Source organism: Cornus florida, unplaced genomic scaffold (genome assembly GCF_030987335.1).
Source record: "Cornus florida cultivar Cherokee Brave unplaced genomic scaffold, ASM3098733v1 CherokeeBrave_3.0.0_Hap2_Chr10, whole genome shotgun sequence".
NCBI lineage: Eukaryota > Viridiplantae > Streptophyta > Magnoliopsida > Cornales > Cornaceae > Cornus > Cornus florida.
In genome coordinates, this window is record NW_026775580.1 from 20,377,244 (window position 1) to 20,400,075 (window position 22,832).

Here is a 22,832-nt window from a genome sequence, read left to right on the forward strand (position 1 = left end):
GTTGGATCAATGTTCTTAGCCATTCTAGTACCCCTCAGCCTGCTGCCCCCCTGTTCATCCAAGCTCCACCTCCTCCTCCTTCTGCGAATGCTTCCACAGCAGCAGCCGCTGCCAGGGTAGAGCCTCCGGTCGACTCTCACCAGGACCAGGCTTTCATCCGGGCTAGCATTGCTGGTATTCATGAGCGACTGGATCATTTTGAGAATTCTTTGTCCGCGTACACTCGGACTCTGTGTGAGACTTCTTCACGTGCCGAAGAAGATCGTCGTCTTGTTACTGAAGACCGTCGTGTCGCAACTGAGGAACGTCGTAAGACTCAATCTCTCCTCCATTCCATCCTCGCCCGTTTACCCTCTGGACCGTAGCTTGTTGCGAGTGTTGGCCCTTATCTTTTTGTTTCATATGTACATATTTCTCTTGTATCTTTTGTTTTCCTTTTGAACTTCCGGAATTTGCTATGTATAGGTTGCTCTAGTAGACATGATCTATGTACAGCTCTTTTGTAATCATGTAAAAACTCTTTTTGAAATGCAAATTCTCTCTTTTCTGTTAACTTTATGTACATTATTTTTCTATATTTATGCTTGTGCTATTAATGCTTTTTGTGGTTGTTTCTTTCTGTACTTCGTGATACTCTCCAGGTTGCGCAGTCCAATTCAAGTTTGGGGGTTTTGTATCCCATGCCGTTTCCTCCCCCTGGGTATTTTTGTTCCTTTCTATACTCTTTGTCATTTTTGTCTCTAACTTACATCCATGTCCCACATTGAGGACACTGTGTAGTTTAAGTTTGGGGGTGCACCAAAGCATTCTTGGCATAGTTTTGGTATCATATTTTTGAAAAGCAATGATAGTGTAACTTGGAACTTGTCGGAGACAAAGCATATGTTTAATACCTTGTCTATAGAAGCAATTGAGAAATTTTTGAAAATAAAGAAATTTGAAATTGAAGTGATCATGCAAATACAATGTAGTCTATATAAATGCCTCAATTAGATTCTTGCTGGATTTACATTCTTATAAGCTTCACAATGCACAGATGCACATTGGAAACTTAACTGTGAGGCATGCAACTTGATTGACCTTGACCTTGGCCTAGTTAATCTGATTTGATGAACCTGATAGATGGATACCTTTGGCATGAATCTAAAAAAAAAAATAAAAAAAAATAATAATAATAATAATAATAATAATAAATTTTTAAAAAGATGACCAGTTGACGTTCGTAACCTTTTCAACTCGAGCTATTAAGCCCTAGGAATGTCTCTACACTTAGCACCCTAAAGCCATCTGGTTTGGGAGTTGTTGGCCTAACGCTTGCTACAAGGGTTGGTTAGAAAGCTTAAGGGACTTAAACATTGCACGGTCATTCAAAAAAAAAAAAAAAAAAAAAATTGTAATAAACATGGTTCGCTAGAGTTCGTAGCCTTTCCAACTTGAGCTATTAAGCCCTTTGGAGTGTCTCTACACTTAACACCCTAAAGCCATCTGGTTTGGGAGTTGTTGGCCTAACGCTTGCTACATAGGTTGGTTAGAAAGCTTAAGGGACTTTAGCATTGCACAACCATTCTATGTTTCGCTTATGAGTTACAATAAATTGTCAACAGGCAACAAAAGTTATCTTGAAAATAAAATCATGCCTTAGGGACTTCATGTAAAGGGAATTCATTGATTTTAAAACTTGTGCCTTGGAATTGGAAAAGAAAGTAAAAGCCGCATGTTGAGAATTCAATTCACTTTCACTGAAGTAGAGTTGATTTCCATTTAAGAGATGACAATTGAGTTATTTATATGGACGATGATGTTGATGCATGCATGTTGAAGTGGTTTTTGTAAATTTTTGTATCAATGCTTCATATATGCAAGGTAGTTTTCCCAATGACCCCATCTCCAGTTTTTGTCTATTTCAAGTTGTATTTGAGCTATGTATCTATTTTATTTTACCATGGTAGATATTTCTGTAGTAGCAGTCCCATGTTTGTCATTCCATTGATTTTTACATTTTGGTTTTGCTAAGGGACTAGCAAAATGTAAGTTTGGGGGTGTGATAAGCGCTGAATACTGTATATTCAAGCGCCCTAAATTACATTAACAAAGTCTATTAATTGATTATTTTATATAGATTAACTCCATTTGCATGTTTTTGTGCATTTTCAGGTTAAAGTGCAAAAAGGAAGCAAAAATGATGCCTTGTGGAATTTTGAACAAAAAGGGTGCCAATTCGGAATTTTTGGCAACAGTAGATCCTGACTTTTGTCGCCATTTTCGACCTAGTAAACTCAAGAATTGGACTTCCATCATAACATGAAAGATTTAGAGCTCTGAATCAGCTTTCCAAATCTTCAAGCGGTTCATCATTCAGAATTCGGAGCAGAGAGTTATGATCTTCTTAACAGAGGTGCGCAGAACTGCCTGGCAGCACTGAAGTATTGCCTTTCTCCCCATTTTCGACCAACCAGACTGGAGAATTGGGTCTTCATCAAAACATGAAGTTTTTAAAGCACTGAATCAGCTCTCCAAATCTTCAAACAGATCATCATTCGGAGTTCGGGGCACAAAGTTATAGCAGTTTTACCAAAGTAGGTCAGTGCTGAGCAAGAAGAGCATGTTGCACATTGCACTAATTTAGAGTGCTCGAGACCACTCTTCGAGTGCTCGAAAATCAGGCAGATTGCACTCGAAAATGGCTCAATTTCAGCCACTTGCACATTGGTTTCCTCAATGCCATCTTCCTTCTTTATGAGGTGGTTGGAGGTGTTCCTTGGAGGAGAGAGAGGGTTTTGTTGGAGGACAAAAGGCAACCAAAGGCCACACAATTGCTATGCTACATTTGGCAAGATAGAGGAGAGAGAATAGAGCAAGAAAAGAAGGAGAGTTCTTGGAGCAAGAAAGGGGAGCTCGAAAATGGAAGGAGGATCCATGGTTCTTCTTCATTCTAAGGCTCCCATGTGTAACTAACTCCTCCTCTAGGGAGGTAATGGAACCCCTCATTGTAAGCATGCTTTACCTTTGATTCTAGTTTGGGAAAAATAATATATTTTTGTGGTGATTCCATAATCTAGAACTCTTACTTGATGTAATGAATTGATTTTGATTTAATGATCATGTTGGACCTACTTTCTTGTCTTAGAATGTATGTTTTCATGATTGTATGGTTTACATTTTCATGATGACAATGAAGATGAGATTTTTGGAATGGTTTTAATGGCATGTTGTTGAGAGATTTGATAGGCCATAGCTAAGGTTCTTCCTTTGATGGCCTATTGTTAATTCTTAGCTTCATGTGCTCTTATCATGTGATTGATGGTTTGACAATTTCTAGCTTAGTGAACTTGTCTTAAATTACACTTTAGTTTAGGTAATTGAGCATGTAAAATCTTTAATAAATTGTTCTTGCCTATTGATTCCATGAATCATTTGAAGGTAATGTAGTAACCATGAATAACTACTTATCATAGCCACATATTTATGTTATTTTTCCCCGAATGAATCATTTTCTAGCATGTTTATATTGTAGGTGGTGAAGCTACTTCCCTAGTCTCTTTTACCCACATTTTATCTCTTTTAAATTCTTGCAAGTTCTTAATTTATGCATCTTTACATTCCTATCTTTAGTGACAAACAAACACTCTATACCCCTTCATCATCCTAAGAATGACTCTAGACACTTAGGTTGCCTTAGACTAGCGCAGTCCCAGTGGTTCGACTTACCCGACCAATAGCCCTATTTTACAATGATTCGTGCTATTGCGAAGGTTGATGTATAGTTGATCAACCGATCATAAATTAAAGGAATTAATTCTTTCTTAAAAGTTGATATACTTTTAACCATATTCCTTTACCGTGTAATCTCATCATGATAAGAATCTTAAGGTATCATTTGTAACTAAGCTAGACTACTCCCAAAGGTTACACCAAAAAGAAGAAATTGAATACATGTCTTTGTGCAAATATGACTTTCATTTCAATTGCATGAAATGATTTTTAATTGACTTCATTTTTAAAGACTATAAAGAAAAATCACCTATAATTGAAATGTATAAAATTTTGAACTATATGTTTAAAATTATCTTTCGCCTTATGTGATTAAAATAAGCTCTTAGAGCTCTCTTTGAAAGGCTTAGTGATTTTCTCAAGATTGATGATTTTTGACTAAATTGATATATATGCGTTTTCAAAACCATTCATGAAAATATGTTGATTGATTATATATACTATCATTGGATCAACATTTATGATTTGTGCAAAGAAGCTTACCTCAAGCATGCAAAATAAATTGAAATTAGCATGATGAGTAAACATGATTTCTTCTAGAGTTTAAACTCCTCAAGTGTCATGAACTTAAATTTCATATATCTATTTGACTCTTTAGTCTTGAGAATATGACATTCAAAGGATACTATGTTCTACCTTAGATGACTAATGTGATATTACAAGTGCTATACTATTTTGATATATCCATTTTTAGCACTTTAGAACTTCATGTGATATTTTTACATCACTTCTTAAAGAATGCATCTAGAAGAGATAGTTAGCTCATCCACATGGAAATTCATGTGGCCAATCTCTCACCACATCTCTTAAAGAAGTTATTTTGGTATCAAGACCTCATTTTTTATGATTTTAACCATACTTGCTCCTATGTGTTGTAATTACATCTCTTTATTGGCTTATATACTTTTGGGAAACCCATGATCTTCAAATAATACATCTTATCATTTTCATTATTGAATTAAGGGTTTTTAAGTATGACTTGTTTCATGATATATCTTAAGCATACTTTACCTATCATTGCTTCATTATTCAATTAGTTGCATAATCATTGAATAATATATGATGCAAATGGAAGCATATTGATAGGGGGAGATTATTAGTAATTTCTTGTGAAGGAATATTGCATGATTTGCTTAGCTTAATTGACTTATCTTATATATTGTCAAAACATGCCTTAAAATGACTTTTTGGTCATTATATTCCATTCTTATGAGCTTTCATAACTTTGAAAAAAATTTCCCTCTTTATCAAATACATCAAATGGGAAAAATATATTAGGATTGAAGCTCACTTAACTTCTTTGCTTTGCCTCTACAAAGGTTTTTGTCTTTTGGCTTACTCTAATCCTTGCTTCATTTTTATTTTTGTTACGAACTATTATGTATACTTTTGTATACTTTTGCTTAATTGAGTATATATTTCATCTTAGGTTTATGTTTTATGTATACTTTTGTATATGCCAAGAACCTTAATGATGTATTGAACTTATGCTTTCATTGCTTCACTATACTAAATGTTAAATGCTTAATGAAGTTGTTTAGACCTCCCACCTTTTAGAGATGCCAAAGGAGAAGAGATATGTGATGTGTTAAATGATCTTAAATGCATGTTTATATCTAAAAATATTTATGATATATTAAGCATGCAATTTTATAACATTATGTTCATTGAATGCACTTTGATAGGGGGATCATTTTTCAAATGTCACTCCACTTACTTATGAACACATCAATGTTTTGTCATTATTAAAAAGGGGGAGATTGTTGACCATAAGGATTTCATCTAAGACAATCTAGATGTTTTGATGATAACAAACCATTAATGATGTTTAAGGACTAATGTATACATTAAGTGTTATACATTAAGTGTTATATAGATTATTCACATTCAAATAATGACCTCAATGAAGCTATAAAGATCATTCCAAGTATTCCGTTACTCAAGATCACATCTATGGAAACTAAAGAAGTCAAAAGGAACTTGAAGTTGCAAGAAACCAAATGCAAAGTCCATCCAAAGATAGCTTGGACTACAACGAGCAAGAAAGCAACTCAAAGAAAGGAAGAAAACAAGTCTACCTATCCTACACGATCATGGAAGAAAGCAAGTCTACCTAGCCTACACGATCATGGATAAAGCACGAAGAAAGGGGTAGATAGATTGGTGAGTGTTTAGGATTCAATGTCAAAGTATTTATGAATCCATTTGAAGCTCATCTCTATAGGATCATGCATATCATCATTATCATTCATATATTCCTATATACATTAGCAATAGACTATGCATTTAATTCATATATAATTGACATATGGAGTCTTCGCTAAATATTGAGTTAGTTCAAGCTTGTTTAAGCTTTAAAAGAACTCATCACTTATGCTAGAAATACTAAGACCATGCACATCAATCATATAATTCATATTGGTCAACAATTAAGGCATAAGAAGCCTTCATTACAATGAGTTAGTAACGGACATGAGGACCCCAGAATACGCGTCATGAAAAACTATGTTTTTGGCTAAGTGTGAAAATTGGATTTTTGAAATAATAATTATTTCAAAATAATTTTTCCCGGTAATAACTCTTTATACTTCATCTAGCCTAAACTGATTTTATCAGAATTTTTGACCAAGTCTACATTGGTCTACATAAGGATTCATTTTTACCAAAACTGTCGGAAATCCAAATTTGTACTAAAACTGAATTTCTACATTTTGATTTAGTTGGATTTCAATTTTTTAGTATTTTTTATTGAATCCAAATGGGGAGTACTTCCTTATTTACATTGTAAACTTAAAGTAAATGGACATATAAATACTATAAAGACATTTGATGCAACTGTCAACCGGTATCTATGCAGTAGCAAAATTCAAGGAGGAGCTCATATATGTCGACCGGTTTGATGCATACGTCGACCGATATCTAGGCAGTACTGAAATTTCAGAAACATAACATACGTCGACCAGTTTGGAGCATACATCAACCGGTTCATGCAAAGACGTCAACCGGTTTATGCCATACGTCGACCGCTTCCTGTCGAATCTGCAGATTTCAAAATGCAACAGCTCTATTCTCATCGAACCTTGTGCATTCAACTCCTAACAGCTCTATTAAGCTTGCAAACTCTATAAATAGAGTGGGGAATGTCTAAATAATCAAGAGACATTATTTGAAAGCCTTTACATTGCATTAAAGAGAGTTTTTGTTCTCAAATCTTCTCTTAATCTCTCTCATTCACTTATATATACAAATCTTGATAGATTTAACTAAGGATTCAAAGGGCTTTTGCTCTAATTCGAATCTCCATAGAGCTTTTGTTCTATTCTACACTTGAGAGATCTTATTGAGTTCATTAGAGATTTTGTTCTTCACTTATATCATCTTCTCTCATTTATATCATTTATAGAGTTTGAGCTTCACTTATAATCATATATACTCTAGTTGAGAGCTAAAGTTTGTACATCAATCTTTGAGAGATATTTCTTGTGAGCTTGCACTTGTATATCTATCTTGAGAGAGATTCAATCTTGTGTTTCAATTACAAACTTTTCTACAAACTTATAAGGGTTGGTGTAACCCAAAAGAAGCCTAGGAGAAGAGTGTTCTCCTAACAAGGAAAAGAAGCAAGGTCTTGCTTCATGTAAAGCTTTGCTCTCCACTCGTAAAGAGAAGCCATAGTAGATTGGGAAGTCTCAAGAGGAGTCTTGAGCCGAGGAGTAGGAGTTTCCGATCCTCGCTAAAATCGCCGAGTTAATGTTTGCAATTTCTCTTCCCTTATCTCTCTTATTATTGTGCGATTTAATTGCTAATTTCATATCTTTATAGTTGCACAATTGTGTTAAGTACTTTACTTGAAATTGTTTTTCTATATTGCGAAAATTATCCATTGTTTGTAATTGACTCTATTCACCCCCCCCCCCCCCCCCCTCTGCACAATTGTGTTAAGTACTTTACTTGAAATTGTTTTTCTATATTGCGAAAATTATCCATTGTTTGTAATTGACTCTATTCACCCCCCCCCCCCCCCCCCCCCCACCCCCTCTAGAGTCAATTCTTGGGCTAACAACTTTCTCTTTAAAGCATTCAAGGCAAGACTCCAAGCAACTAAACATAACTAAAAACAAAGAAGAAAATTTTAGCCGAAACTCTCACTAAAGAGCTCAAGAAAGAAAAAATATATAAAAAATAAATAAATCAAGGCATACACATATCTATGAATTAATATGCATGAAATAAGTGATAATAAAAAAATGTTCCTGTAAAAGTGTGACAGATAATAGGTTCCTTTGGTAATATCTCCGATTTGCATTAAAATGAGCTGCTAGCCTACCATTAATTGTCTTAGGCCATTTATCTTTAAGAAAAAACTGGTAATTAATAAGACTGAAGCTCTCAATTTAAGTTTTATGATGTTGGGCTAAAATTATACAAATTTACATCAATGTGGAGAAAAGCTAGCCGTAGCAGTTGATCCCCTTGGCTCCAAAAGCTACCTAGTCTACTAATATTAGTGATGAAAACAAAAGCTAGCCGTAGCAGTGGATCTGACTCTCAAAGAACAAATTGCATCAATGTGGGGAAGAAAGGTATTTCCTACTATGCAGTTTCTTACTAAAAGGTCTATTTCACAAAACCAGTAGTTTAATAATAATTGACTTGTGCTAACAAATAAATGAGTGGAAGCCAGCAACAACTTAATCGGAAATAGAAGAGTAAGAGGTTAAAAGGAATGAGATCAGAAAGATGAAGATGTGAACCTCAAAAGACAAAGAGACTAATACTTACCTGTGCTATAAGATGGGAAGAGATGATCCAGTCTCTCTGTAGCAGTCCCCGATCCAGAGCATGAAGGATCTAAAAGTATAACACGAATCTACAAAAAAGAGTGCACGCAAAGAGAGAACAAATATAATATCAGAGTCCCGTACATGTAGTCAGAGGCGAAGGATCACAGTGCTAAAAAACTGCAGTGAACAGTATAAGTTTAACATAATGTTCCTGGATGCATATTCTGACCTCTGCCTAAGTTTAATACATGACAAGTGCCATCAAAACCAGCCTAGGCTGGATGATTCAACTAGTGATGGGAAACTGTCTCTCATGTTTTTTGGTAAGTAACAGTCTCCTATGCATCTCTACATCAACAACTTTAGCTGCCATTTTGTAATTTTTTCACTTCATGCCTTTTGTAATGATTAGTTTCTATTAAATTAGTCTATCAAGCGTTAAGCATCATTTAATCAAGCAAAAACTCATAAATGCATCCAACCCAAAAATCCAAGGGAAAAAAATACATACCTCAAACATCATTTAAGCAAAAACTTAGAAATACAAGCTTATCTCACGTTCTGCCCTACATGTAAACCAAATAATGTTTTTCATATTGATATATCATTAAAAATATTTTAAAACGTGCTCAAAAAAGTATCTAATTACTTCCACACCAGTGAGTGAGCAGATAAACAAATATATATATATATGTGTGTGTGTGTGTGTGTGTGTGTGTGTGTGTGTAGAGAGAGAACAAAACCAAAAAAAAAAAATTGTATAATAGATGTCAGGCCCTCAAAATCATTGAACAATTATATATATATATAATATGTATATAAGGTCAGTTGAAAACAATTGGTATGATGATTGTGAATTTAAGATTAGAGTAATTAAACAATAGAATCTTCAATATGACAAAGGCTTTCATTGGAATACTAGCTAAAGGGTGGTTTTTAACACTGTTAGATCTTTTACGAAGAGCAAGTCATTGATGAAGATCATCAGAAACCTGGAAGCAATAACGAAAAGTTGATTACTTTTCTTCTATTGATCACTTGCAATTGGGTATTGCACAAACTTCAAAGATCAAATGATATGGAGTTAGCATTGTTTGAATGGTAAATACAGAAAGAAACTGGTCTTGGTCTGAGTTGAAGCATATGGATACATAGTATTTCATCTTAACTCTCAAGGAAAACTTAAAGTGCATGCAATTGAAAACCCAAAAAATAATGAAAGAACGAAGGAAGAAAAGGGAGGAAAAGAGTCAAAACAAACAAAGGGAAGATAAGCCCTATAATTATACAGATCATTGGGAAAAAATGCAGATTTACAAATATTAATTTAGACTTATGAATTTTGAACAAACAGGCTGTGGTTCTATCTAGTATCTTACAATACTCTTTTGTAATTGTATAAATTTCTACATTAATAGATGTATGATTCAACTCAAGTTTCCCTTGTCTAACAATTGACTTCACAATCATATTTCTTCTTGGTAAAGTGCTGCAGAGTTCAAATGAATAAGAAAAGTTGGAATTATTAGATTACCTCAAACATTATGCACATAAAAGGAAGGTATGGATCAGAAGGCTCTAAGAAACGCAAAGAAGCAACGAAGTCTTTTGCAAATGAGGTCGCAGAATCATTAAAAACAAATGTGCATTCATAAGAAACTACCTTCTCAAAGGTGACAGTATTTTACTTTTCTTTTTTCTTTGTGCGCCATGACTTGATTTAACTCTCCCAGATAAAGCCTTCTTTGCTTACATGGCTACAGTAGGATAATTTAAAATAATAGTGACTCCCAAACATTTGGCCACATTACAAATGCTCCATTGTGCTTAAGAAAGGGGAAAAGGGCACTTTACTCAATTCAAGTTAGGACTTCTCGGTTTCTAATAATCATACAACATCTGAAATGGCATATAGTAGGAAGAGATGAAAAATAAAGTGAACACATAAGCACAAGAAACCTTCCATTTTGCCTAAAACCCTTTTTACGACCCCAACACAGCCTTCACATAACATGGCAACCTTGAGGACAACAATTGGCATTAAGAATGAATAAATTTCAAGTTATCATTATAAGAGGATACAATAACAGAGATATAAAATCATAAAAAATAAAATAAAAAAAAATAAAAGAACACCAAGGGAACAATTCCTAAATATCAGGTCATTATTTGAGGTGAGCCTCTCAAACAATTTGAGCCAATTTAACATTAGCCTTGAGTTCTGTAGGTTTATGCCTCCAACTAATCAAATAAATAAGACATCTTATTTCAACAATTTCGTATCTCAGAAAAGAAACCTATAAGAGCAAATAATCAGCTTGATAACTGTAACGACCCGGTCATTTGCCTTCCTTTCCTTTTTCCTGAAATTTTACGAATGAATTTTTTTCGTTTGATTTTCTTTTCTGAGCTATGTTTCGTGTCGCTTAGTGTCATCTCGAGTGCTCAGAATTGGTTCCTGAGACTCTTTTCCGTGGATTGACAATTTCCTTTAAAGACTGAGTCATTTTCACATTTTTCGTTTTTCGACACTATGCGCTATTTCGTCCTTTTCCCTATTATGTCTTATCTCCGCTTGACAATTTTTGGCACAACCACACTTCTCATGCTTGGAGTTGGTTTTTGACTTCACGTGCCTTCATCTTGAGTGGTTTCCACGAAATATGTATCTTTACTTTTGTAAGAAAGTACTCTGGTTGCTCCCGGTGCCCATAGGAGCATGGATGCATAAATCTTTGGAATTAATTTCATTTCTTGGGGTGTTTTTCATAAATATCTTTTGAAGATATTTTATTTCAGGGGCATCTAAGAAATATCTTTTGGAAGATATTTTCATTCTGGGGTAGTTTCGCAGTTAACCCTTTTTGTAGGAGCCATTGTGTAATTAATGAAAGTTATTGCAAAATGTCTTGTTTTGACCCTAGATCCTCGTACGGGATTCATTTTCACATTTCGTCGAGTTATGTACTCTCGGAATTTCCTCCTGGTCGATGTTTTCCAGTTTCAGGGTTTCTGGCCCCGATTTGCGCCAAACTTGTTTTGGGCATAACTTTCTGGTCGGGACTCGGTTTTTGATGCTGTTTCTTCCGTTGTTCATATTTTATCATTTTGAATCTTTTTCGTTCACAAAGTTTTGCCATTTGAGCGCGTCTGCTCAAATTTTACTTTTTCGGACCCGGCGGGGCCCGTTCGGGGCACTTTTTGAGATTTTTATAAAAGGGGGGTGAGATATTTCATTTTTGATCTTTTCCCCTCTTCATGCACGACTTGGAGCTCCCATGGCAGCCTAAAGGGTGCTGCCATCTTCTCTCTCCTCTTTTGGTTCACTTTTCCTTGATGGAAAGTTTTCGGCCTTAACGTTGGTTGTTCCCCTCGTCGTGCTCTACCTTTCCCCCTTATTAGAATTCAGTTTTGATCATTTCTTGAGTTTGGTTTTGAGGTCAAGTTATGATTTTGATGGGGCTTCTTGCGAATTTATGTTCACGGTGTTGTCCCCGATAAAACCTCTCGGTATCGTCAAATTCGGAGCACTTTTATTTTGGTGGGCCTTTAGGATTTTCATCTCAAATTGAGGTAGGTGATGTTTTAGATTTAAATTCTTGTTATATAACATGCTTGTGATGCTTATACTACTTGTTTGCATGATTAAATATAAAATTTAGAAATTTTATTATTTATTTTTCTTGTACGAGATCTAATTTTCTCGATTGCTCATGACTTGGTTTAAACATGTAACATGATTTTATATTGCCCCTTGATATGCTCATTGTCGTGTATTAAAATTGGAAAATTTGAATAAGTATTAAAGATTTTATTTAATATTTATCTTAGGTGAAAGATAAATTCATATGGCCTTAACTAGCTTGAAATTAATATGTGTTAGCATATTATATTAGGCCTTAGCATGCTCTACAACATAGCTGAATTTGATAGTAATTGGAGGTGTTTTGAAAATTAGTAATTATTAATTAATTTGATTAATTAATTTGTCCCGAGTGCACTATTCACTCTATTTAAATTCCAACTTGATATTCTTGATTTACATGCCATATAGCTTCACATATATTTGATTTAGAATATTCGGTTAGGTTTTGAAACCTTTTATTTAATTAAATTCTATATTTAAGATTTGATCCTCATGGTGATATACAACTTGGAATTGAATTATGGCATGCTAGAAAATTAAGCTTAGGTATAATTGGTCACATATATAAAATTGGGATTAATTGCATGAGAATTGCAACTTTTAATTTATATTTAACTTTAGTGAAAGTTTAATTCACATGGTCTTAAATTGAATGAAATAAACTTGTAATGTGATATTACATTAGTTCTTGGCATGCTTTCCAACATAGGTTAATTTGAGAGCATTTGGTTAAGTTTGAAAATCTAGAGATTTTAATTAAAAGAATTAATTAAAATCTATTTTGTGGTCCCATTAGCTTAATTAAGGTTTTAACTTGATGTTTGTATTGGCCATGACTTATTTACTAGTATATATTAATTGTGGACCATTTGAAGTTGCTTTAGAACCTTGGTAATTAAATTAGCATGATTTAATTAGAGTTCTACTTTGTTATTCCAATAACCTAATTGAGTTTTAGAATGGATATAGGTAATGACCATGCCATATTCTTTAATATGTATTAATTTGAGATTATTTGAAATTGAATTAGAATTTAGGGAATTTAACTATTTTTATTTAATTAAATTCTATCGAATTGAGCCATGGATTTAATTGTGTTTGAAAGTCATTTCTATATCAAAATCCTGGACATGGACTTGTTGTATATTCATTTGGTTATGTTTTGAGCATTGGATAATATAGTTGCTATGTTTATACTCATGAGAATATGCTTTCCTTATTGAATATACTATTGTCTTGTGTAATGATTTGCACATTTTGTATTTAACATCATTCATGCATAGCGTGTAACGAATCGCACACTGAAGATTCGATATTCATCACATCATATTAGTTGTGGACTTAGAGCATGTATTGTACAGGTTTCCAAATTTGGTTGTGCTTAGTAGATAGTTGATTATCTTGCATATTCCTGTTGATATATGCGTTGTTGCACAACTTGTTGATTTTGGAAACTTGGGGATGTCGTTGTTTGACTATGGCTAGGACGTGGTTCTAGGACGGGATATAGTCCCTCTATATGGTCTAGTGCGTACATAGGGAGGTTACCCATGGGCTAGTAACCCTAAAGTAACTATGTTGTCGGTCTGATCCGACGTAACGTCCGAATATCCACTTTGTTTGATTTCGCATTTCATTTTCAAGTTGATAACTAGATGATGTTGTAACTTGTTGTTTCTTATTTGTCGTTCCATTTTAAGTTACAGGATGTTAACTTTGCGAAATTGTGCTTTATGCGTTGTATTGGAAGTTCCAATGTTGATTAAATTGCATCGATATTGAAAATCGTGTTTTGACGTTCTAATAAATCTTAGGATTGATCCTATTGATTCTTTTATAACATAGACGTTAGGTGGCATGAATCACTACTGTTATTTTGTGCTTTAGATTCTAAGTTGATAGCTTTGAGAACTTAAACCTTGTTGTATTGTATAACATACACTTTTGTTGTTGAATTGCATGGATAATGTGATTCTTATTAGCTTGTATTCAAATATACTTTTGTCATGTTGTATGGATTACTCTAAACCTAGTTCAATTGTATTGAAAATGCAGTTCATGTTAATCTATGCTCAAGCATTCTTCTTGTCGTGTTCTTTGCATTATCCCAACCATGATTCGTTTCATACACGTATGTATATCATGATTCTTGTTGCTTAGACTCTAAGGTAGCTTAGGATGCTCCTCGAGTCTCACTTGGACATAGACATTAGGTGGCATGAGCCCCTTTAACATGTTTCACCTTAAGGTGATAAATTTGTAAAATACTAGGTCGATGCATGCTCATCTCCTACGAGTAGTTTTATGTTACTCACCCCTACGATACTGGAGTATATTTCAGGTACGAAGACTTGGTTCGTGACGCCTAGCATTCCTTGGATGTCGTGTAGCTTTCAAGTTTCCATTTCATGCAAATGTTAGCATGAAATGTCATTTTGTAGACTTATATGCCAAAATATGTATATTTGATTTCATGTATGTAATGTATACATAAGTGCACTCCTTTCAATGTATTTGACATGTATGAGATGAGGCCGGAGGCCAATGACATGTGTATTGTATTCTATACAACTTTTTAACTTCATGAAATATTATAAAAACCTTGAAAAATCGCAAGTCATTGCTTCACCATGGTTGCATCGGGTGTGGGAATTCCATTTTCATTCTTTCATAAGGTCTTATTAATCTTGTATGAAGTGTGGCCAATGGCCAAACGGTCATTTGACTCCATTTTACATTTTTGGATTCCATGTTTTCCATTTTAAGTCCATTTTTGCCTTTTTGCCCGTTGGGGGGTCTAATTTTGCATCGGCTATGTTTTTAAGTCGTGGACCATTGTAGCACGTCCAAATAGGTAAGTTACATTTGCGTGCATGGTCGTTTCCGGGCAAAACTTTATCATTTGTGTTTTGAGCCTCTTGTGAATTCATTTCGCACTTTTTTTGCATAATCTGATCTAGGGGCGTTCTGGACCTTTCACATCAATTTTATTTCCTTCTTTCAACATGGTTGAATAGAAAACATGATTTTAGGAGGGTTTCTTCTTCGTGTTTTTCCAGAAAATGTCGTCTTGGTACCGGAAATCCCTCATGAAGTTTCAGCTTCCAGTTTTCATTTAGCAACTTTATGACCCTCTTGTTCAGTTCTGATCTAGGGGCATTTTGGTGATTTCACAATGAGTTTTTTTCGATTCCGTCGGCGTAGTTAGGTAGAAAACTCGATTTTAGGGGGGATTTCTTCTTCATGTTTTTCCAGAAAAGCTCGTTTTGACCTCCGTTTCAAGCCTCAGTTCTGGGCAGATCAAAAAAAATGTAGCAGTAGCTTTGGGCGCTGGCATGCACGCCAGTGGGCTCGTGTATGGGCGCCGTGTGCGCCATGGCCCCTCGTCGGGCAGCCGCGACATCAATTCTTCTTTTGGGCTTTTCTCCTTCGTCCAGACTCCGATTTAAGTGAATTTTTTTTTGAACTTGACTAATTTTTCGCTGTCTTTCCAACGGTGTGCTCGGTTGCACCGGGTTCTTCCTGAATAATTACCAGTTTACCCTTTTTGCTTTAAGTGCTCGTTTTTCTTCGTCATGCCGTTTCTCCTTCGTTCGGACTCCGAATCATGCGATTCTTGAGTCCATCTTGATTAGTTTTCGTTATCCTTCCAGTGGTGTGTTCGGTGGCACCCGAATCTACAGTTTTCAAAAATGACTATTTTGCCCCTAGGGGCTTATTTGTCATATTTTCGATCTTTTGCTTCCGCATCAGTTCTTGTTGAGTTCCACGACCTCATGGAATGTCACTTTGACTTCTTAGAGTCTTGTTTTCTGTTTTCGCTTCCGCATTCGGATCCGTTATCGGATCATCCTTACGGTTCATCACAAGACACGTTGGCCTAAAAACCAGGGTCGTCACAATAACAAAATCAAGTGTGAAACATAAACCATAAATCAAGAGTCTATAAATATAATGGAGTACAATAATAAAGTATATATGATGAATAAATCGTACTGATTTTATAAAATAATTCTCTAAATGGGATGGAATTGCTTCAGAATTATAACATATGAATTATGACCTCATTCAAATATGTTTTTAGATTCTAAAATGTCAGCTTAATTTAACTTCTTCTCAAACAGTTTGAAGTTTCAACAGAAATAGACAGGGTCATTGTAAAAAATTCTGTAACTGCCATTTTTGTAAATTTTGTTAGCAATATTCTAAAGCCAAGAACTAGTTTTAAGACGTTATACTTGAGACAACCTTTTCAAGGGCTTGTTGAATTTCAAACCACCCTATCTACTTCTTATATAGCATTTCAACATAAGATTCTACCATGTTGAATGGTACCATTTCCAAATCACAGCCATAAAAAACAGGCTTTCAAGGAAACATGAAACAATCGTGTACCATGAAATATGGAAAAATCACTAATTTAGCCTAATGAGTTAATTTTTATTGATGAATTTTCTCTTCAAATGCCATGGACCCATTTTAAAATCAATGGGATTTTAAACACAACCCAAGCGTAAGACACAGACAAACACACAAATAGAACATACTGCTAATACTAAAACACTTGATTGTTTGAAAGCCATATTTTCTTTGAAGAATTAGATTAATTTCCATTTCTAATCGTGCACTCAAGCTTCACAATAAACATGGTGAAATGCAGATTCCAGAAAGTGATTCAAGACAACCTAAAAATTTATAAAATTAAAGGCCAGTTTTGATGTACTTTCTAGCTTCTAAAACAAATTTATACTTATTGCTTTGACAAAAGTTGCCAATTTTGGCATGCACGCGATTTCTAAATTGTAATGGAAATAAAGAATAAATAGATACCACAAAAGAAAAAGAATTATGGTAGAGCATCTTTGGCTGAATATTATAGCACATAGAGCATAGTTGCAACGCCAACGATTTACTAAGTTAAAAGTGCTTCTCCATTATAATCAAAATAGCTTTTATAATGATGGTATAAAAATAGGCATATGACTTCCATCAAAAGGTAGGTCATCATTTCGAGAATTTTTAAATTGCAGACAAGAAAATAAGTAAAATAAGGTTCCCAAGCTACCTCCAAAACCATGGAAGAAATGGGGTTTTAGGCTGGCTTAACAGACATTTAATGGTCTCCACAACTCATTCCCTATGGCCTCTTTTCAAAGGGCCTTGGCTATGAATCGATGTGTAAATGCCTGTGCTTACATGCTTAGGCACACATGCACATTTCCAGTGAGTGCTAATGTATGAGCAAAGGAAATAAAAAACAAAATTGCTAGAAGGCCCCAAGAAATGACACAAGGATTAAAGTTCAACATACAATAAGGAACCTAATTGATGGGTTTCACTCCGAATACAGGAGCTGGTGAGGTTATTTATTTTTACCCAAAAAATATAGAAAAAGAAAAAGAAAACTATGGCAAAGACACTACTCTACTTACCTATATCCTCTTGCTCAGGTGAATCAAGTAAAATATCTTAATCAGAAGGCAAAAAGGGAGAACCAGGATAGTTTCCCAGGGCTCCTAGGCTTGTAAAAAAATTCAAGACATCATACGCAACCAATAAAACATTAAAAATATAAATTCGCTAAGTTGAGCGTGAGAGAGAACTAAAATAGTTAAAAATAAATAAAGGATATTCAAAAGCATCACCTCCATGCTCTATCTGATTTATGACATACTAGTGGCAAATATGCAGAGGAGGATTGGGAGTTTCTAAGCCATCATTTTAGAGTTTCTTGTTACTAGATTTCTTATCTAGGGGTTAGTCCTATGCTTTTTTTTTTTTTTTAGCCTGACAAATAATAGACAAAAATCTCCAGTTTTGAATCATTGAGCTCTGACATAGAGATAGGCTGAACATATCCCTTATGGGTTTGACATGCACAAAGAGAAAGGATAAACTTCTCTTTGCAAGTTTTATTAATGATCAAGTGCTTGTGTAATTTCGCATATTGGGAACAATCTGATTAAGAAGCAAGAGTACTTTGATGGTGATTTAGCTAACGGGTCTGAGAGTAGTACTAGTTATTGGATGAGTTCTGGAGTGTTCTCCACTTCTTCGTCGCCACCGCCGAGTCACGGTGGGGATGGACTCCGCGGCGATGTAGCATCGGCCTTGACTGGTTTCAGAAAACGGATTTTCCGAGTTCTTGCAATCTATGCAAAAGTCTCTTGCTTAAGTATACTATATGGTGAATTAACACTACATTAAATCTCTATATTTTGTGTAGTGTACTTTGTTTTGTACATTACTATTGTTTGTCACAATAGGTGTAAATGTTTCTTGGTAGGCAAACGTTTAAAAATTGATCAAAATTTAGAAAATTACCCAATGCGTGATCAAAATTTAGACCGTAAACAGCATAATATCATGAGCAGCTGCACTGGTAATGGGAGTAAATTGTGGCCAGTAGTAGGCAAGGCTATGGATGAAAATTTTGGGTCTGAATGTTGTTTAGCTACATTTTTTATCCCGAATTTCAAGTTATTTGCGAGCAAGTCTCAAAACCTGCTCTCTGCATGCCTGAAAAATGGAGGGAATATGGATTTTTATGAAAATTTAGTTTCTATTTTGACTGTTGAGGAAACGAATTAATATTAATGAACAGAAAATTTTAATTTACATCTTAATGTAAGAAACCCTAGTCTCGTGGAGGAAAAGGAAAAATTAAAAATTAAACAGAATAAAAAATTAAGTGCATGAGAAACGGGTTCCTCGGGAGCTTTAATGGCGGATAGCAGGTTCTGGAAAATCGGTGAAAGTTCAGAGAACAAAGATGAACCAAATATATATATATATATATATATATATATATATATATATATTCAGAGAAGAATAGAGATGAACAAAGAACAGAGATCAACACACGTACCTGGGTTATTTTCCTATGAAGGTGAAATTTGCGAAATTTGGGCTTAGATAATTAGGGTTTCGTGTGGATTTTGGTTGATGGATCGATGTGTGCGAATTTGGGAGGAATAGGAATGGTACCTTTTTCGCGCTGCTAGAGCTTGATGCAAAAGAAGCCGCCAAATTCAACTTTTCACAAAAAGAACCCCTATTCTATAAGGGGCCATGCGAGCCTGTTGTAGAAAGCCCTTTTTACAATGGGCTATCTGGGCCGGTCGTCAAAAACTACTCTTCTACAAGGGCTTGCACGGGCCAGTTGTAGAAAGTACTTTCTACAAGGGGCATGCCCCTTGTAAAAAATGTGTTGTTAAAAGCCCATTTTGTTGTAGTGATACCTAACAAAATCGGAAACACACAAAGTAAGTATACAAAACATGAGTATACTAAATGAAATCTAGATACAAGAAGCAAGTGCACAGTTTCAATTATACTGAATTAAGTCTAAATACATGAAATAAGCATAATGTCTATACAATTAAACAAGGTGAGAAATACTCCCTATAACACAACAAGGTTCTTAGATCTTTAAGAGCTAACACTTGAAATCTAAGAATTTAGAGATTTTGCATGTTGGTATAAATCATTTCATATGGTCCATGCCACCTAGAATCTAAGTCAAAATGTTTATATAGGATCATTCATATATCATATCAATATGAAGCAACATGAATCACGATGTCTATGAAACTAAACAAGGTTAATCCATACAACACGACAAGAGGATGCTAGAATACAAGGATCACATTATCAATGTGATTTACATGATTGAGATATACCAATTAACACAGCAAGAATTATACACGAATTCAAGAACAAGGTATAATGTCTATGCAATTAAACAAGGATGGAACATTTTCTATAACACGAAAGAGTTTTAAATATTCAAGGAATGCAACACTTGAAATTTAAAGAGTGAAATCAACAATGTGAAAACTTGGATATCGTCCGGATTAAAACCATACTCTTGGGATCACTTTAGGGCTACTAACCCATGGGTACCTTCCCCTAATGCGCACGATAGAAAATCATTCTCTTGGAATCACTTTAGGCTACTAACCCAAGGGTACCTTCCCCTAATCTTGGGATCACTTTAGGGCTACTAACTCAATGGTACCTTCCCCTAGTGCGTAAGATAGTGTAAGGAGCTCTCTATCTCCCGTACTAAAACCAAGTCTTAGCCATGTCACTTCTTGATTGATATCCTCGAGTTTCCAAAATCAACAAGTTGTGCAAGTCAAGATGGCATCAAGATACAAATAATGCATTAAACACGTTTCATGCACAACCAAGATTTTGGAAACACACAAGGCATGCCCTAAGTTCTTAACTATTATGGCATGTGAAATGTCAAGGAATCATAGTATGCATTTACATAGACTACAAACTAGGATATAAAGTACATAGAATCCATTGATGTAAACATACCACTAGTACAAGATTAATGATTTAATGTTTTGTTTAACAACACTTGAACAATTAAATCATTCCAATGTAAAGGTGCAAGTTCATCAACTACATTAATGAAGTTAGGTTGCAACAAGTCATGATATATGATAAAAAGACAAAAGCCCCATGAAATACAAGTCTAATTCATTAGAACACTAAGTAGAAATTAATTAACCTAATTAATTAATTTATCTAGAAATCAAAGTTGTCCAAAAATTCTCAAAATAATATATGCGAAAGTATATGGCATACACATCAAGAATATCAAATCAGAAATCCAATGGAATGAATAGTGCACTTGGAATAAATTAATTAATCTAATTAATTACTTGTCTCTAAATTTTAAAACACCTTTGAATACTCTCAAATTCACCTATGTTGAAGAGCATGCTAGGGCTTAATATAATATGCTAACACATGTTGATTTCAAGCTAGTTAAGGCCACATGAATTAAACATTTACTCAAGATAAATATTAAATAAAAACTTCAATACTTATCCAAATGCTCTCAATTTAATATATGTCAATGAACATGTCAAGGGTTAATATTCTATCATGTCACATGTTTAAACCAAGTTATAACCAACTGGAAATATCAAATCTCATACAAGAAAAATATTAAATAAAATCTCTAGATTTGATACAAAGACGTGTAAATGAGTTGTATAAGCATCAATAACATGCAATACATCAAGAATATAAATTATAACACCCCTTACCTCTATTTGAGATGAAATCTCAAATCCCCACAGAAAGAAAAATGCTCTGAATCCGACAATACTCCTAGGTTATGTCAGGGATAACGAGAGGAACATTAAAAATCAAGGAGGTACCATGAAAAATCAAACTTGGCTTCAAACCCAAACTCAAAAAATAGCCAGAAATGGATTCTAATAAGGGGAAAAGGTGCGCGTCGTTAAGGCGAGTAATAAACACTAAGGCACTACGATATTTCACACGAGGGAAGTGGCCGGAAAAGAAGAGAGAAGGTGGTAGCCCAAAGGGCTACCATGGTTGCTGGCCAAAGAGAGGGGAGGGAGATAATGAAGTCTGACTTTTTGACTTAAGACCCCCTTTTTATAGAAAAACCCTAAAAGTACCCCGAATGGGTCTCGCCGGGTCCGGAAAAGTAAAATTTGAGTAGACGCACTCAAATGGCAAAACTCCATGAATGAAAAAGAACCGAAATGAGAAAATATGAACAATGGAAGAAACGGGATCAAAACTAAGTCCCGAGCAGAGATATATGCCCCGAACAAGTTCGGCGGCAACCGGGGTCAGAAATCCCTGAAACTGGGGAAAACGATCAGGAGGAAATTCTAAGAGTACATGACTCAATGAAATGTAAAAATGAATTCCGTATGAGGATCCAGGCTCAAAACGAGGTATTTTGCAATAACTTTCATTAATTGCATAATGACCCATATAGAAAGGGATAACTGCAAAACTGTCTAGAATGAAAATATCTTCCAAAAGATATTTTCTTAAAAACCCCTGAAATAAAATATCTTCAAAATATATTTATGAAAAACACCCCAAGAAAAGAAAAAGATTCTAAAGAACTGTGCATCCATGCCCCTATGAACACCAGAGTACTTTCTTACAAAAGTAAAGATACGTACTTCATGGAAACCACATAGAATGAAGATACGTGAAGTCAGAAATCAACTCCAAGCATGAAAAGTGAGGTTGTACCAACAAAGTGACAACCGAGAAAAAGACGAAAAGTGAATAGTGTCAAAAAAAATGAAAATGTGGAAATGACTAGGTCCTCAAAGGAAGTTGTCAATCCAAACGAAAGAGTCTCAGAAACCATTTCCAAGCACTCGAGACGACGCCTAGTGATGAGAAACAGAACTCGAAAAAGAAAATTAAACGGGGAAAAAAAAAAATTATCCTTAAAATTTGAGAAAAAAGAAAGGGAGAAAAATGACCGGGTCATTACATAGTCATGGCCTGCAAAAAGGAAAGAACACTTGCAATTGTAGTTAGTACAGGAAATAATATAGGAGATATAGAAATGAAAGCACAAAGATAGAAACATGCTTGTCAGATTAAGATAGACAACTCAGAATATAAGAACATGAACCTATCTATGTAAGTGGTAATACAACCAAGTATAGACAGTGAATGATCAAATATGTGAAACATGCTAGATATGACAAGTAAAGAATGCAACCAATGTGGAATACACAGGCATTGGGCATAAATATAATAGTATGGACACAAGAAAAGGTACAGGGGAATCAATTATGCAAAACAGTGAAGTTCGAACGATT

General features: G+C 34.7%; 1 long non-coding RNA gene across 1 annotated transcript; it reads right to left on the reverse strand.

Annotated features, from left to right (window-relative positions):
• Positions 1–8,431: 8,431 nt before the first annotated feature.
• Positions 8,432–18,262, reverse strand: LOC132279682 (uncharacterized). Its single transcript, XR_009471382.1, has 4 exons — positions 17,634–18,262; positions 10,219–10,312; positions 9,067–9,121; positions 8,432–8,641 (listed from the first exon to the last, which is right to left on the reverse strand). It is a non-coding gene; the product is annotated as an uncharacterized LOC132279682 (long non-coding RNA).
• Between the last annotated feature and the right edge of the window lie 4,570 nt (positions 18,263–22,832).